The sequence below is a fragment of the Cuculus canorus genome, chromosome 3, assembly GCF_017976375.1.
Source record: "Cuculus canorus isolate bCucCan1 chromosome 3, bCucCan1.pri, whole genome shotgun sequence".
Classification (NCBI taxonomy): Eukaryota; Metazoa; Chordata; class Aves; order Cuculiformes; family Cuculidae; genus Cuculus; species Cuculus canorus.
This window is the reverse complement of record NC_071403.1, coordinates 90,632,315-90,648,180: the sequence shown is the minus strand read 5'-3', so window position 1 is coordinate 90,648,180 and position 15,866 is coordinate 90,632,315.

The following is a 15,866-nucleotide window of genomic DNA, read 5'->3' as shown; positions in this document are numbered from 1 at the left end:
GCATTCATATCTGCTGTAAAACTCATTGATCAACAAAACATAGCAATGGAAACCATCCATCACTTCACTCTCACTTCTTCTTATTTCTGATGTAAAAAGAAAATTACAAGAGTACAAATCAAGCAATTAATGTCTTGAAAAATATTCACCTTTACATAAGCTTATTTAATAATATTATTTTGTGCAATGCAATCTGCTCCTAGCTAGACTGTGGAGCACGTACAGCCTGAAGGACACATCACAGCTGACATGGAGTGTACAACTGCCCAGTCTGTGCTTTCTTCTGAAGAAAACATGCCCCAGGACAGAGGAAGGACCAAAGCTTCTGTGATATTTGAAGAGTTCAGACAGATTGACTGTCTCAAGAAGTCTGGTTAATTTGAATAATCCTGTGGAATTGCATTTTGGCTTCGGTAAAGTCAACTATCAAACTTCAAACTATCAAACTATTCAACTATCAAACTAGCAGCTTCAGAGGAGGTATGATTTCACCTCTGAACTGCTGGGAGGTGCTGTGACCCACTATATTGAGCAATATCCAGCTCCTGGGCTGCAGGCCCTGTTTCCAGCTCTTCCCAGCAACTAGTTTTGCTACCTCTGACAAATTTCTTAATGCTTCCACTTACATGTCTTGTAATTGAGATGGCAGCAATTAGCTTTTGTAAAATGCTTTTAGTTCCATGGTTGGGTAGAGCTATGTACAACATGATGCTGTAACTCATTCTGAGCTTTGCAACCCTTTGTCATAAGTGTAACAAATAACCTAATCTGAAACATTTGAATCTTACATGACATTTCACCTATTGGGAGGTTTGGCTGGTGATTTTCTCCTGGTCTTGGCATGGGCTGATAGTGTTGAAACGCTATAGAACAGCTGTGTCTCACCAAAAGCCTGCAAGACTTCTGATGATATTCCTAGAACAGAAAGCGGTAATTCCCAAAAATGTAAGTGAAGCTTGAAATCTTTTCGAGATCCCTTCATCACTTTTTGAAAAAAAATATTCAGTGAAACTGCTGTTAAAGCCAATCCTGTTGCCAATAGGATTGCTAATAGGAAATATCATGGCCATAAAATCCCATTGATTTCCTCAGCATTGCGTTTGGGTGCTACATCTGTCATCTAACAGGCAGCTACAGGCAACTAGGAGGCATGATCACTGATGGGAAAGGGAAGGAAGTGAGGCAGTCTTTTTAAGGTGATGTGAAGAACAAAATCTGCCAGACTTGGGTGACCACAGGTCCTAGACACCCTTCCACTCATGGAAGAGAACCACGAATACCCTTTTTCACCTCAGTTTTTCCTTCTACCACATAAGCCATTTTATATGGAACACTGTTTGCTGTGTAACATTTCCTTGTGGGGAAAAGCTGTTAAAACACATTTTAAAATATCTTGTGCCTGTTCAGTAACCAGAAGTTTCACATGGAAGAAAAATCACTACCAATGTCAGAGAGTTGGATGGCTCTGAACTAAAGAAATGGTTGTACTATTACTGCCTCCCGTTGTGTTGTTTAAGTTCATTTGTTTGGCCCTTTTTTCCCTCACCAGAATAGACATAATTAATAGAACTGCTGGGAACTGGGCTGGTGGAAGAGATCACAGTTTGAATTTCACTGGCTTGTTTCTACACAGCTTGGTCTTTGTGATGAAACATGTGTGAACAAGAAGAGACATTTCTAGTGCACTATCCAGAAAACTGGTGGGGCTTGACAATATGACACCTCAGAACATCCCAGTCAATCTGTTGTCCTGCGTGTAAATCAAGGTTAGCAGATGCTAAAAAGTTTCAGTATGATATGTCACATCCCATGGAGGCTCTGATTACTCTGATTATGTCCCCCAAAACTGACATTATGATGCTCTTACTAAAGCCAGGGATAAACTTCAGTTGTTTTCATTGCTAGCAACAAAAGCTTTCCTTGACTTTGCTGTAATGCCCCACAATACTACAAAGAGTATATAATTTGAGTTGCGAGTGATGAAAGGTGGGCTGTTTGCTACAGTGGCTAATTGTGAAAAAAAAAAGGGCCAAGCCACCTGACCCAATAAAACAAGTCATTTTGTAGAGGGCCGGTGAAGTGAAAAATGCCTAGCAACAGAGTCCTAGGACCTCATTGAAAATTATGATTTATACACTCACCTATAGGAACCTGCATTTGGAAGGTTGGTGAGAATTGGTCTGAACACAGCTCATTCTCACCATACGCAATAATTCAACATCACACATACACACCAGCAAGTGAAACTAAGGACTGTCAAGCCATGTCTTCTCTGAACTCTGAAAGATAATTATTTTGTCTGCAGCAACTTTTTCAGTTAGCTTATTTCCCTGGCTTAGGTATGACAGCAAAACACAGCCTTGATAATACACAGATATTTGAAGTCTGATGATAATCTGCTGATAATTACTGGCGTAAGTATTTGGAGATCTTTAGCCTCTGCTCTGTCATGGGTCCAAGTGTGCCTTTACATGCATATTACCCTGTTATTCTTCAGTCTCCTTCTTTTCCTGTCTGGAAGACTCTGGAGAGTTTCCCCAATATCTCAGGCTTTCATTAAGAACAGAGTTCAAATGGGTCCAACACAGAGGCTTCAAGTAATTTATATTTGGGGTATTTTTCACTTATTTAAAGACAAAGGAGCTGAAGTTCTGCAAGATTCAAACATCTGCCCGTGTTGATGCATTTTCCACAGATCTGGAAGCACGGTCAGTTCTCAGCAGGGGGATAGGAAAATATCCTATCATATTCAGGGAGGAATTATTCTCACTAGAAAATCAGGTCTTACCCAAGCAGGCCTGGTTTCAGGGTGCTTATTAAGTAGGAACCCTGTAAACTGTTCTTGCCAAGATACTGCGAAGTTCTGAAACCCATCCCTGCTCCCTATATTATGACCTCCCCAGTCTTGGCCATAAACCTGGCAGAAGCACAGCATCCCAGAAATTGGACTAACACTGACTAGAGTTGGTCCAGACAGACGTAACAAGTCTATACATAGCACAGTGGTATAATTTACATGCCTTGAATATGTTCACAAGGAGGCGCAGTAAAGCCTCTCAAAGAGAAGTCAAGCTGTAATAATTTACCCCAAAAATCATTTGTGGTCTACATAACCTGCTTATTGATTAACATCCATCCAAAGATCATTTGCCACAGACACAAAAGGGCAGGGCCACCACATACCGCCACGATGCAGCTCCATCTCCACATCCCTGACTCATCTTCAATCCAGGTTCCTTGACAGAAGCTCAGCAAGGCAGTCTCCAGGTTAAGAGGACCATGTGTGTGTGAGCCAAGTGGGGCTGTGCTACAACCCTTTATAGTAAGAAGCTAGTGAAAAGTTAAGTTGATTTCTGGCAATGTTCTTTGAGCCCTTGAACAAAAGACATGATAATCTGGTGTTCAGTGAAGAAGAAGGGCTTCAGACCTATGACTTCTCCAATATTTGCAGCCAGGAATGATGTTATGTCAAGAAGACTTTAAGGAAAAAACATAGCAGGCATTAAGACAGGGCACCGTTGTTGCACAAGCCCTGTGATACCAGGGTATTTCCTGGTCTAAATAAAAACCATGGTGGCAGTTGCTTAGTGAATGATCAGTGGCAAGAATGAGCAAATGTTGGATAACTCTTTAAACTGAAAAAGCTTCAAGCTTTGAAGTTATTTTAGTAGACTTGGAAATAACTACTCTTGTATGAATGGAACCTCAACCTCTCTCTGTATCTTGTTACCGTCCTTCAAGACTTTTTCATGCAACAGACGTATGGCAGCTCCCACAGAAGTGTGATTTGGACATGAGGAGGTAACTACCGCATTTTTATAGCAAATTTTAGATGTTTCCAAAAGAAACTAGAACATTCAGAATGAAGAACAAGTTAAAACATGACACCAATGTAGAGCAGCTTCTGTTCTGCTTTCCCTAATTCACTGTATTCTTCATTGGCACGTAATCATGTGTTTGCAGCCCAAGAGCTGTTCTTTAACTCCCAGGATTGCTGCCATTTTCCATTCTGCCAGCCAAATGAGCACTGTGTGAACTCTGCCTCAGCAAATGAACTCAATAAGTCGTTTTATTCTTCTCTGACCCTGCTAAAATGGTTGTTAAAGCTACCTACCATTTGTTCTCTGTGAGTATTTCACGCTTTGGTTTCTCATGACTCCTGCAGCTTTCCCTTTTTTCTCCCCCGTGAAGCCAATACAAGAGACTTCACTTCTGCAACCCCACTATTTGTTTCCTACTGAAGATCTTTCCTTTTTGATCACTTACATTACTGACATCTACAGGGCCTGATCTAGAGTGACCGATTTGGGGGCAGTATATTCCTGCCTCTCCACCACAGAGATCAGTGCCTGATTAATTGAAGTGGCTGATGTCATGCTAGCTGTTCTTCCTAAGGCAAATAAAAATACATCTTGTCTCTTTGGATGCTGCTTTTGAATCCCAAAACCCCGCTGGAATCAAGAACTGGGTTGAAATCCAGCAATGTGCTCATGCTGTAGCCAAAACTACTGATAAATCTTTTTACCTACCGACTTGACCTACAAGTCACACTTAGGACTGTGTGGAGATGAGCTCATTTGCTTGTCAAGCAGTTACAGGTTAGGCAGAATCCTACGTTTGTTTAGTGAATTTACCCTGGCTCACCCTCTGTGTGACCTTCATCTACTCTGAGCCTTGGCTTAATCATCAGTAAACTGAAGACAGCATGTCCCTGCTTCACAAAGATAGGAGCTCACCTGCAACACTCAGATGAAACTGCAGTACTAGCAAGTGCAAAGTAACTTATTAGGGCTGAAAAACACAAATATAGGTTCATGAGAAACAGGAGCCAAATCCTCTGATTCATAGCTCAGAAGTAATTTCAGAACCAAGAGGTAATTTGATTCAGCTGATTTGTCTTATTCCTTGTTTAATTCACCTAAGTCTTTTAACTATAGGGCTTTGGATTTTTTTAATTCTCTCTCTTATTATCTGTTCAGAGGAATCAAAGGAAATTTATCTCAACTTAGGATATAAAAAAACACCATTAAAAGACAAAAGACTGGAATTAAAATGTATTGTTTCATTTCAGTGAAAGAGAACAAAGTACAAAGTCACATAATCATTTTGTAAAACCACAAAATTCAGATCACATTATTCAATCAGAGCAACATTTGCTGTTGTGTTTTTTTCTCAGCTGCTCACAAGTAAGGCTTTAAAGGATGTTGAGGCTCTGGAGCATATCCAGAGAAGAGCAATGAAGCTGGTGAAGGGGCTGGAGAACAAGTGTTATGAGGAGTGGCTGAGGGAACTGGGGTTGTTTAGCCTTGAGAAGAGGAGGCTGAGGGGAGACCTTATTGCTCTCTACAACTACCTGAAAGGAGGTTGTAGAGAGGAGGGTGCTGGTCTCTTCTCCCAAGTGACAGGGGACAGGACAATGGGAAATGGCCTCAGGCTGCTCCGGGGGGGGTCAGAGTGGATATCAGAAAAAAAATTTTCACAGAAAGGGTCATTGGGCACGGGAACAGGCTGCCCAGGGAGATGGTTGAGTCACCACCATCCCTGGAGGTATTTAAAAGACAGGTAGACAAGGTGCTCAGGGACATGGTTTAATGGCAGATAGGAATGGTTGGACTTGATGATCCAAGAGGCCTTTTCCAGCCTGGTGATTCTATGATTCGATGATTCTATGATCTTACTTCATTTGATGGAGTGTCTTGCTTTCTTTGTCCTAGCAGGACAAGAGAAAGCGAAGATGCACCAATGCACTTTGCAGCAGTGCTCCTGAGCAGTGCGCTGCTGTTCACGTGAATTACACTTTTTATCCTCAGTACACATTATCTGATGCATCTCCTCCACACTTTACCTCTAGTACATTTTGGATGACCAGAGAAAGAAAGGTATAAAACTTGGTGTGAAATCCCCCACTACATTGTTCTGGTTTATGTCCACTGAAGTTGATAGTGCCTTAGAAGAGAGCCAAGCCCTCAGAGACCAAGACAGAAAATATAGACCATTACTTTAGGACACGAGAAATCATAGCTATCTGCAGAAACCATTTGAGATGAACCTTATATGCCCAAATGGTGGGAAAACATTTCATTAATGCTCCCTCAAAGGTATTGAGCCAGGGAACTGAGGAAATCAATAGAATCACTCTGAAAACACCACACCTAGAATTCTTATAAGCTGTTGCAGCTAGCACAGATGTGTTAACAATGACACTGAAATACTCAGAGAAGAAAAATGTGGAAAGAAGAAAGTGACTCTTCAGACTCACAATGCAGCAGAGGTTGGAAAAAAATCCCCAGCTTCTATTAAGTCACCTCCCAAAATCATATATCCTGAGCAATTTGAAGACTATTTGATAGCATGCAGCCAATGCAGGAATGTACTGCAAACATCTCGGATGAAAGATGACTTCATTCACACAAGGCATCTGATCGTATCCAATCCCATGATTCCAGGTACGTGGTTCAGGGCACAGCATGTTGAAGTGAAGGAATTCACACACGCCCTGCCCCCCAAGTTGATTTACTATTGTAGAGATTGAGAAAGAAATAGGGAGAGACATGGAAAAATACTAGAGAGCTAGAAGCTGTCCAGTATTTACCTTGGAAATCAGTTCAACGCATAAACTGTGAAAGTGGGCAAGGTCTGCTATCTTCCTCCATTCGGTTGCTAAAGAGAAAATGACCAATAAATTAAAGTCGGAGTCTGCTGTGGAATCAGAGGAGCTTACATGTAACTGAGCCCTGATGCTTGCTCACTGGGGCATATTGTCTTCTCAGAAAGAAGCAAAGTTGCTCTTTCTGAAACTGGTTACAACAAATATGAATGAACTTTTGCCTCCATTTCAGGTCACTTTTCCCATGGTATGTATTAAATAATGCAGCCTCTATACACAAATTGTTCCTTCTTTTCTCAAGGATTTGTTATACCTGCTTTGTAAATAGTGTGCATATGTACAACACGGGTGGTGCAAATCTGGTGCTTCCCCAGTATCATCCTTGAGACAGTTTTCTCACTATCCCCTTCTTTGTAACAGGCCATTGTTCAACTATCATTACTCAGATACAAAGGAAAGCACTCGAAAACCAGACATTGAACCACTAGGAAACTGCTGCCTTTCTCCATGACCAACACTGGAAACTGCCATTGTGGTGCAGTCTCATAGAAGTCTGCTCATCCTGAGGCAGCTGGCAGAGAAGCACACGAGTATATGGCAAGGACCTTGCCCACTTAGAAGAAGAAATTAAAGTCAAGTTGTTTTCAGGTCTTCCAACTTTAACTCCCAAGAGAGGGAAAAAGAGAAGAAAAACAAAATTTAGCCAGAAACTTGGTATTATCTTGCATTTAAAAATAACAAAACAGTGAATTTATGCATATAACTACCATGAAGCTATACTTGAAATAGATTATAAATTGCTTCTGAGCAAGGAGACAAAAAAGCTGTTGTAGCAATAAAAGCTGCAAAACATTAACCAGCTGGTCACAAGCAAAGAAAGCTGAGAGCTCTGTGCTCCGTAAAGGTGTGCCTAAGCTTTCCACATCTGGAGGAACAGGACCAGTCGTGTCCTCATTAGGGAGCAATGTTCAGCACTGTAGCTATGAAACTGGATGACACCCTACCTTTTTGCCTCACAGAGCTGTAAACAGCAGAAAACCCAACAACTACCATTTTTGGGTAGAAAAAAACAAGTATCTTCTCTAGGTCTAATCTCTAGATCCAGTGCTCTTCACATTAGATACTGATATGGTGGACACTAAGCTTTTTGACTCCTCTTTCCAGAGCTCGCCCTTACTATTTACTCAGCATTTCTTATTCAATTCTGGAGAAAAACAAATGACTTATGGTTTGAGGGTTTTTTCCTAATTTTGCTGCTTTTCTTCAAGTTTCTTTGAGTGATCAATACCTCTTAGCTTGCTGCTGTGCAGTTTTCTTTTCATGAAATGGTATTATGCAAGCACAGCAAAGCCTAAGTGTAGGCATAAAGCAATATAATTCCAAGCAAAACCTCAGATTTTGGGCAGATGCCTTAGCCCCAGAGATTTCTTTCATTGTTATTTAATCATTGTATTGAACTAGCAGAAAAAAAATCCCCTTGAAACCATTCCAGCTGTAGTAAGCACTGTACACTGTGTTAAAAAAGAACTTGCCTCCCTCAAGAGTCTGCAATTCAATAAAAAAAACAGGTGTGTCATATAAATGGCAAGGAGGAAGAGGGCAGTTGTGGCATAGAATCTCTAGCTGGATTCAAATTCATTTTAAAACCACAGGACATAAATCAATCCATCTCAGAAGTCCCTCTTACTCACACATGTTGCCTAATGGGACACTAACAGGCTCCCACTGCGAGGTGGCTGACTCACACAGCAGGTCAGGGCTATCTGCAGAAGGGACAGAGTGAGGCAGGGACACCCATCCAGGGAGCTCAGCCAGACTAACTGCAAGCCGGCAGGGAGTCATCTGGGAGTGTGTCAGAGAAAATCAACTAAAACGTAAGATGAGGTGAAGGGAGGGAAACCCTGGAGGGAAGGCTGTGCTGGTGACCCATGAAGAAGGTGGAAGGTGGCCAGGGAGAACAGAAGATAATCCAGAGTTAGAGAAATTAAGAGGAAACAACAGACTGTCCTAGCTTCATTAGGCACAATAAGTATCACCCTGCTTTTGGGAACTGCTTATTAAGACTGTCTCTCCTGAAGGCCATACAGTAATTTGAATGTGTAGGAATTTATATAAAAGGAAAGGGGAAAAAATATATGGCTTCTTATTTCTACCTTTCACCCTTACAGGCCTCAGTCAGGTCTCTGCTCTTTCTCTTGCAATACAAATACTAAATTTGCCTGGAAACTGCTATGAAAAAAACTCAATTATACAGTGTCAACGTAAAAAAACATGGATGTCTTGACTTGAAAGTGAAAATTGTACACAGCAGTACAAAAAGCACTATCAACAAGCATGTATTCTTGCCTGACTCAGTAAAGATTAATGATGTAAAGGCAATAAAGTATACAGGAGTAACCTGAATTATTCGCATTGACAAGACTAGTTGGTCCAGGACTGCTGTGAAAGGCAGGGCTGAACTTTGCCCTTGTGACTACTTGCTGTGGTCATACACAGATGATTTATCACATCCTGTGGCACCTCTTACTAGTCAGTGATCCAAGACAGGCAGCAAGCAGCACTTACTCCTGCTTATTAGTTTTCATCTCATTTTATTTAAGCTTTGAAACTTTATGACTATACTACATGCAAATGCCAAAAATAGGAAATACAGAAAATAGCATCAACAAATGGAAATGTGCATGAATGCAGCATGCTGAACAAAGATTTCTACAGTTTCTGATCCAAACTAAACATTTCAACATTCCTAGTAGGTTACGTTTCCCATTAGGTGTAACTGAGTCAATTCAGAGCCTCTTATGAAAGGGACTCTGTTGTTCTGGATGCTGCAAGAGCATCACCATCATAAGATGCACAATAACAGCTAAGATCAACACAGACAAACGGCAGCCAGACTCAAATCAAAATTTCATAGCCTCCTGGTGGAGAATTTTCTGCCTTCACTGTTTTTCATTATAATGTTTATTGTTAATATAAATTTCTTCCATGAGTGTGTAGATGAGCCTTGATGAAAACAGCCTCTGGTCCAAACTGGAATATTCTTCAGACTCACTAGAGCAAAGAATAGCTCAAAGTCTAGAAAATTCACTTGAATTGCTGAAATATGTCATTCAAGTGCTTGTTTTGTCTAACTTTATTCAGTGACTTCAAGGTGAGCTCTCAGTTCCATGATCTATAGCATCCTTTGATCAGCATGCTAGAGGATATTCAAAAGCTAGGCATTATAAGATTTACTGATGAAGACCTGTTCGTGTCCATACATAATCTTATTGAAGCACAGACTTATGCCACAGTTAGGCTGTGGGCCCAACCCAGTTGGTGGGTAATAAAAATCCTCTCTCCCTTTCCTGGTCCTCTGTCTGGCATGCCTTTTCACAGGGATTTCAAATACATATTTGGCTGTGTGAAAGTAAATGAGTGAAGAATGTGAAGAATATTCAGGCAATTACCCCACCGGATAGGATACTTACTCACACCATTTTTGTTTCTTTCCTTCAGGTAAATCTGCATCTTAGGCTAGCTGCTCTGTTAGTTGACAGGCTATGTTCTCTCTTTGTTGACAGGGAAATAATGTTCAGGACAGTATCTGTGTATTGCTCATTTTCATGCTGTGCATAAATACCTTACTTGGTAAACCAAATCACTTACTTTCTAGAAAACAATATAGCTGGCAAAAAGGATCCAAGGGAGATGCTGAAAAAGGAAATGGAAAAATTGTCCTGCTATTGTAGTAGGAATAATATAAAAGATTTAGATTAAAGTGTAATTTATTGTCTGAATCATATGGGGAAGGGGGTGCTAAATTGGTTCCTGGAATAAGATGTGCGAAGAAATAAGCCCGTGCTGTAATGCCTCTTTCAGCACCTGCTAATGCTCAGACAACACCTGATGGTTGAATTTTAAGGGTCTTGATGTTGCCATCTGGTTAGAAAAGCTTTCATAAACTATACTGGTAGTCAGAAGCCACTTTGGACACGGGGTGCCACCACTCTCCATAGCACATGCCTTGTGAAAGAGAAAATAAGGGCCAGTCTAAAGACCTGGTAGGAGCCAACTTACTCTCTTTATTAGCAGCTTTATTAAAGAAGCTCCATTAAACCCCTGACCTCTCTGGGGTGTTAGCCCTCTGTGCAGCAAGGAAATGGATAGGAAGGATTAGGCAGTGTTTTACCCTCACTTTGCATTGGTGAAAATCAATACAAAGCACTGAATGAGCCTGCTTCACCAGCAGTCTTGCAGAAACATAAAAGCATTTGTAATCTAGTACAGCTGCTAGTGCTTGGCTGCAGCAGCTTTGCACTGCAAAAACAACAAAAGGCAACCAGAGGATATTCAAGAATGAGGCTATAGTGATCTAAGCCATAATGACTTTACATTTCTTTTTCAGTTCACTTTTAATTTGGGTAAAACTTTCACTGGTGTCATACTTGGGTCTGGCCCGCTAGCTGCTCTCTGCCAGAACTCTGTAGGCTTACTGCAACAGGGCCACAGAATTGGGAAGGGAAAACTTTGTGCTTCCCCACTGGTCCTCATACTGCATTCACCACTGCTGGATCTGACCGCTTTTCACCACGTGTAAAGCATGGGCACATATGTGTCCTACCTGGGACAAGTGGATGTAGCTAAGGGCTATTTTCACTTGCTCCATTGCAGCTGCTCTGGGCTGTCCTGAAGCATCTGAGACCTCACGCAGACCTAGCAAATACAGCAGAGGATCCATGAGAGGTCTTCATCCCATTTGGAAAGACAGAAACCAGGGGGTACCCTACAGCTCCTCAAGTGACACTAAACACGTAGGGCTCAGTAAGCTGAATGTCTTGCTATAAGTGACAAATTGTCTTCTTGAGAGCCTTTGCAGATTTTTTTGAAAGTACACGTTATATTGGGTTTTTGATCTCGAAAGTAAAAGTCAAAAGGATTCATCCTGCCCAGACAGGAGAAGATATACAACAGTTCACGGGGATTTTGCTGAGAATTATAGCCCACCTTTTGAAAAAAAATTGTAGAGGAAAACATTTCCAGTTGAGAACACATTGAAATTGTTGCACTAGGAAGAGCAGCTCTGAGAACCACCCTCCTCCCAGCCATCTGGTACTTAGCTTAGGCCTAAGCCAACTAAAGAGTTACAACACAATCCTGTTTAATACCTGATGGAAAGCCAGCTCAGCAAGTAAAATGCAATTTCAGGAGCTTCTAGGTCACTGAGAAGAAGGTCTGCACCATTTTCCATCAGACTGCAATTCTTTGACCTTGCTAGTATTCTTCCCACTACTCCATACCATGCAATACAGCCACAATGTGATGAGGTCATGACATGAAGCGAGGTTGTCATTTTTCAGAACAATGGAAATCCTCTGCTTATTTGAGGATGTCAAAAAAAAATTCTCACAAATGCTGCTATTGAGCACCAGCAAGGAATCACCACTCAGGAGCAAACCGGGCATCTTTGCAAAGGAGTGCAGGAGCTGCATAGCAGCTCTTAAAAATGTTTCCTCAGGACATCAAAATCCCTTTTGCCATGAAAGAAGCTACACAGCAGGGAAAACACACTGGTAAATCACATTCTGAGAATCTCACAGCATAAACTTTTCTTTGGTTTTTGTGTATTAAACTACAACTACGTTGTTATCATTTTTTTTCTGTCTTTGCAGCAGAAAACATAATATAAAAGGTAAATAATTTCTTTTCCCTAAAAACACAAACTTTAGAAAGAGCTCATTTTAGAGTGGTGCTGTTATCTGTTTAAGTTCGCATTTCTTTTTTTCCTTCTGTGCTGTTTTATTACCTCCTTTTATCAGCCATATCCAATGCCTTCTTAAATTCTGCCTCCAGCCACAAGGAATGTAAGCAAGTATAGCTGATGTAAAATGACATCCATGCCTTCTTTCACTGAGCAGTGATTGTCTGTTGAGTACTTGCAGGGAAAGTCTTTCAATTTTTTTTCCCCAAGACAAATCCCAAGGCAGCTGAGGTTACACAACCAGCTTCATACTTAGTTTAAAATATATCTCAATTTATAAGCCATCTGCAGCACTCATCATTAAATGAGAAGGCCACAAACAGGAAATCTCACAACAACGATGAATAATCAAGACTCAAATGAGCACTCTAGTTTGAGGCAAGAATCTGGGTTGGTCAAAATGCTCTCTAAATGGTGCCAGCTCAATGAATGGGACAATCACATCACAAACCACTTGTCTGGAGCAAGCGGCCCATTTTCCAAAGTCAATGATACATTTTCTGGGCCAGGAAATCCCCAACCTGCAAATCATTAGAGAGAAGGACAAGTATTATTAGATGTTTGCCTTTTTTTCACTCTTTCTTACATGTCTACTTTGGCACAATTGTCAGAGGAGAGACATGGAGGCATGTGGGCTTCTGGCCTAACCCTATACAACCATTACTGTGGTCTCAGACATAGAGCAATGGGTGTCAGAACAAGATATGGTGTGTGCTACAGAAAGCAAGAGGCAGAAGGTAGTTCAATGGATGCCCTACAGAATCATTTGTATCGAAATCACCGTGGATTAATTCTTTTACTTATATCCCTATTTATGCAGGAAGGGACACGTTGAAACATTGGGAAGACTTGTTACTGAAAAATAAGTAACAAGTTTTTACTGAAAAATAGCCAAATCAAAGAAATTAGACTCTGCATTTAGAACAGAACATGAGCAAGCTAGAAACTGCCCTGGTATCATTCACAGACTAAAGCACTGCCCACAAAGTCTAAATACATTACAGAATGTGGCCATGAGTGATACCACCAAAAAGAAATGCTGGACTCATAGAAATTGGAGCTCCCATCTTTAAGAACATGTAAAACTGAAGATATTTATATCCCATGATGAAAATTACAGAATAAGTGGCATTTACTTGTTTGTACAGTGAAGACTAGACAACCTAAGTCTCTCAAGACTTCCACAAAATATGTTGATTGCCTTTGGGATTTGTATTTGCAGAGGTTTTTATAATTGCATTTCAAGGCACATTATGTGCTCTGGAGAGGCAGTACAATTTCTTTACTTTTGTGAGGCCCCTGAAGGATTCCTAGATTTTTGAAATTAGAGATGGAAACTTCATCTTTCCCTCTGATGAATCCCCCACCAGGATAGGACTGCCTACTAAAACACACTGACAAGGACTTATGTTGTCTAGTTTGGAATGACAAAGCTTGTACCTGGAGGCAATTCCTAAATTCAAAAGGTTTCACTTTTATAGACTAATCATCCACATAACTGGTCCTAATGATCAGTTATTGGTTATTAATTCTACCTTTTTTAAAACTCTCATCCCTTCCCATTATTCCAGGAAAATTGCATAATTTCAGATATATTTATAAAAGAAGCCTTTGTCTCTATATCAAGCCACTATGATAAAGCTGGACAGACTTACACTCAGTTGTACCTTATTTTATTAATAAATTCCTACTGAGGTCATTGAGGTTCTCTGTACAGTAAAATCAACAGGCTTTGGCTCTCAGAGCTCTCATGCCAGAGGAATAAATCAGAAAGCACTGGAGCAGAATCTGTTCTTGTACTTTTGTCTAAGTTTTTTCTTGTTGCTATTATTTTCTTTCAAATCTCTTATGCTTGATTAAAGAAATTTCTCCTTGGTTTTCTGTTCTGTTTTTATTATGCTTGTAGATAAAAAGCCTTTGCACGGCAGGAAGAAGAGCAACAATTTGCCAAGTCAAGCTGCATTTACCATCTGGTATCCAAGAACTTAGCAGTCTGCCTGTTCTATCAATGCAATAATGTTACATTACTTTAATGACCCCGTGTTCTGATTTGAAGATAAGCAAGTATAAGCAAGTTGGACTCAGATGACATTCACCTCCTGTAATAACCAGCATTTCCTCAGCTGTTGTCACCAGTTACCACAGCATTGATCATAGGCTGATAACAAAACGTAGCAGAATTTCAGAAAATCTGCTTTTTCCTTCTTGTGATGTTTTTAATTTGTTTAGATGGCCACACCAAGTAAGACAACAGGGTACCATTTCCAAGAAAGGAGAGAGGGGCAGTGTCCCACTCACACCACTAAAGCCCAAATTTCCAAAGGAACTGGTAATTCTGAAAGTTCAGTGTTAGATACCCTAAATCAAACCCAGAAACCTGGCTGGTTTGTGATTATCTCTGACATTAGGCCTCCAGTATAGCTGTACATCGAGTGAAATGAAACACCTATTTCCTACCATGAATGATACAGTCTGAAAAATCTCAGTATGAAAAATCTTAGGACAGCCTCTCACTCCCATGATGTCCTCCTGGGGGGTTTAATTAGTAGTGTCAAAGGGGAAAACTCAGTGACAACCCATCTAGTTCATGTATCTGTCATTCTTCTCTACGCAGCTACCCACCTCTGCTTCTGCCTCCAGTTGGTTTACTCTGGAAGCCACCTCTTTTTGCTCTTTCTGCTCTTTCTGCTCTTCCCACCCCACAGTTACTCATCAGTTTCTGCTGCAGTGAACAGGGAGTATACTGCACACTGCAGTGTATTCAAAACTCAGCTGCTATTTTCAAGGGCAAGGATGACAAACTGAATGTGGAGCAACTGTTAGTTTTATGGATAAACTATGTCTAAAGTAGAGGGAGAGCATACTCAGTGCAGGTTACTACTATATCATCTGTAACAAAGTGATAACAACAGCCACTAGCAACCTGCTATTGATCTTCCCTGTAGTAAGTAGGAGCCTAAATAATGAAAATAAAGTATTTGAGGCTCACACAGAAAGATATTAACAGAGCGTTCGTGCAAGGAAAGATTTGCATTTGCTGGAATTCTACACAGAAGTATCATCCTTTAATAGATAAACTTGGGAATAATCAGAGGATCATAAATTTTGGAGACTGTTAAGCTTTACCCCCTGCCAGGGTATATTACAAGTAAAACTCCCTGCCCCAGTCTCTGCATCTACCAAATGAAAGAACAAACAGGAAGGACAGGTTGATTTTCAGGCTGGTTTCACAACTCCCATCACATACATGATGCTGAAGGAATGAGTACAACAGGGGAATTTAGAGGGAATGAACCCCAGCTGTTCCCAGTCAGGACATCCTTTAGAGACCACTGTTTATGGACACACTGCCCAGCTCACAGTTGTGTAAAGCTGGGGGGGAAGGTTATAAACATTTCTATAGAATATGGGCAAATGCTTTACGCAGCATGACTCATAAATTAATGAGTTGCATTTTGCCACATGATAAGGGAAGAAATCATAACGGTGATATGTCAAGGACACTTTTATCCAGACCTG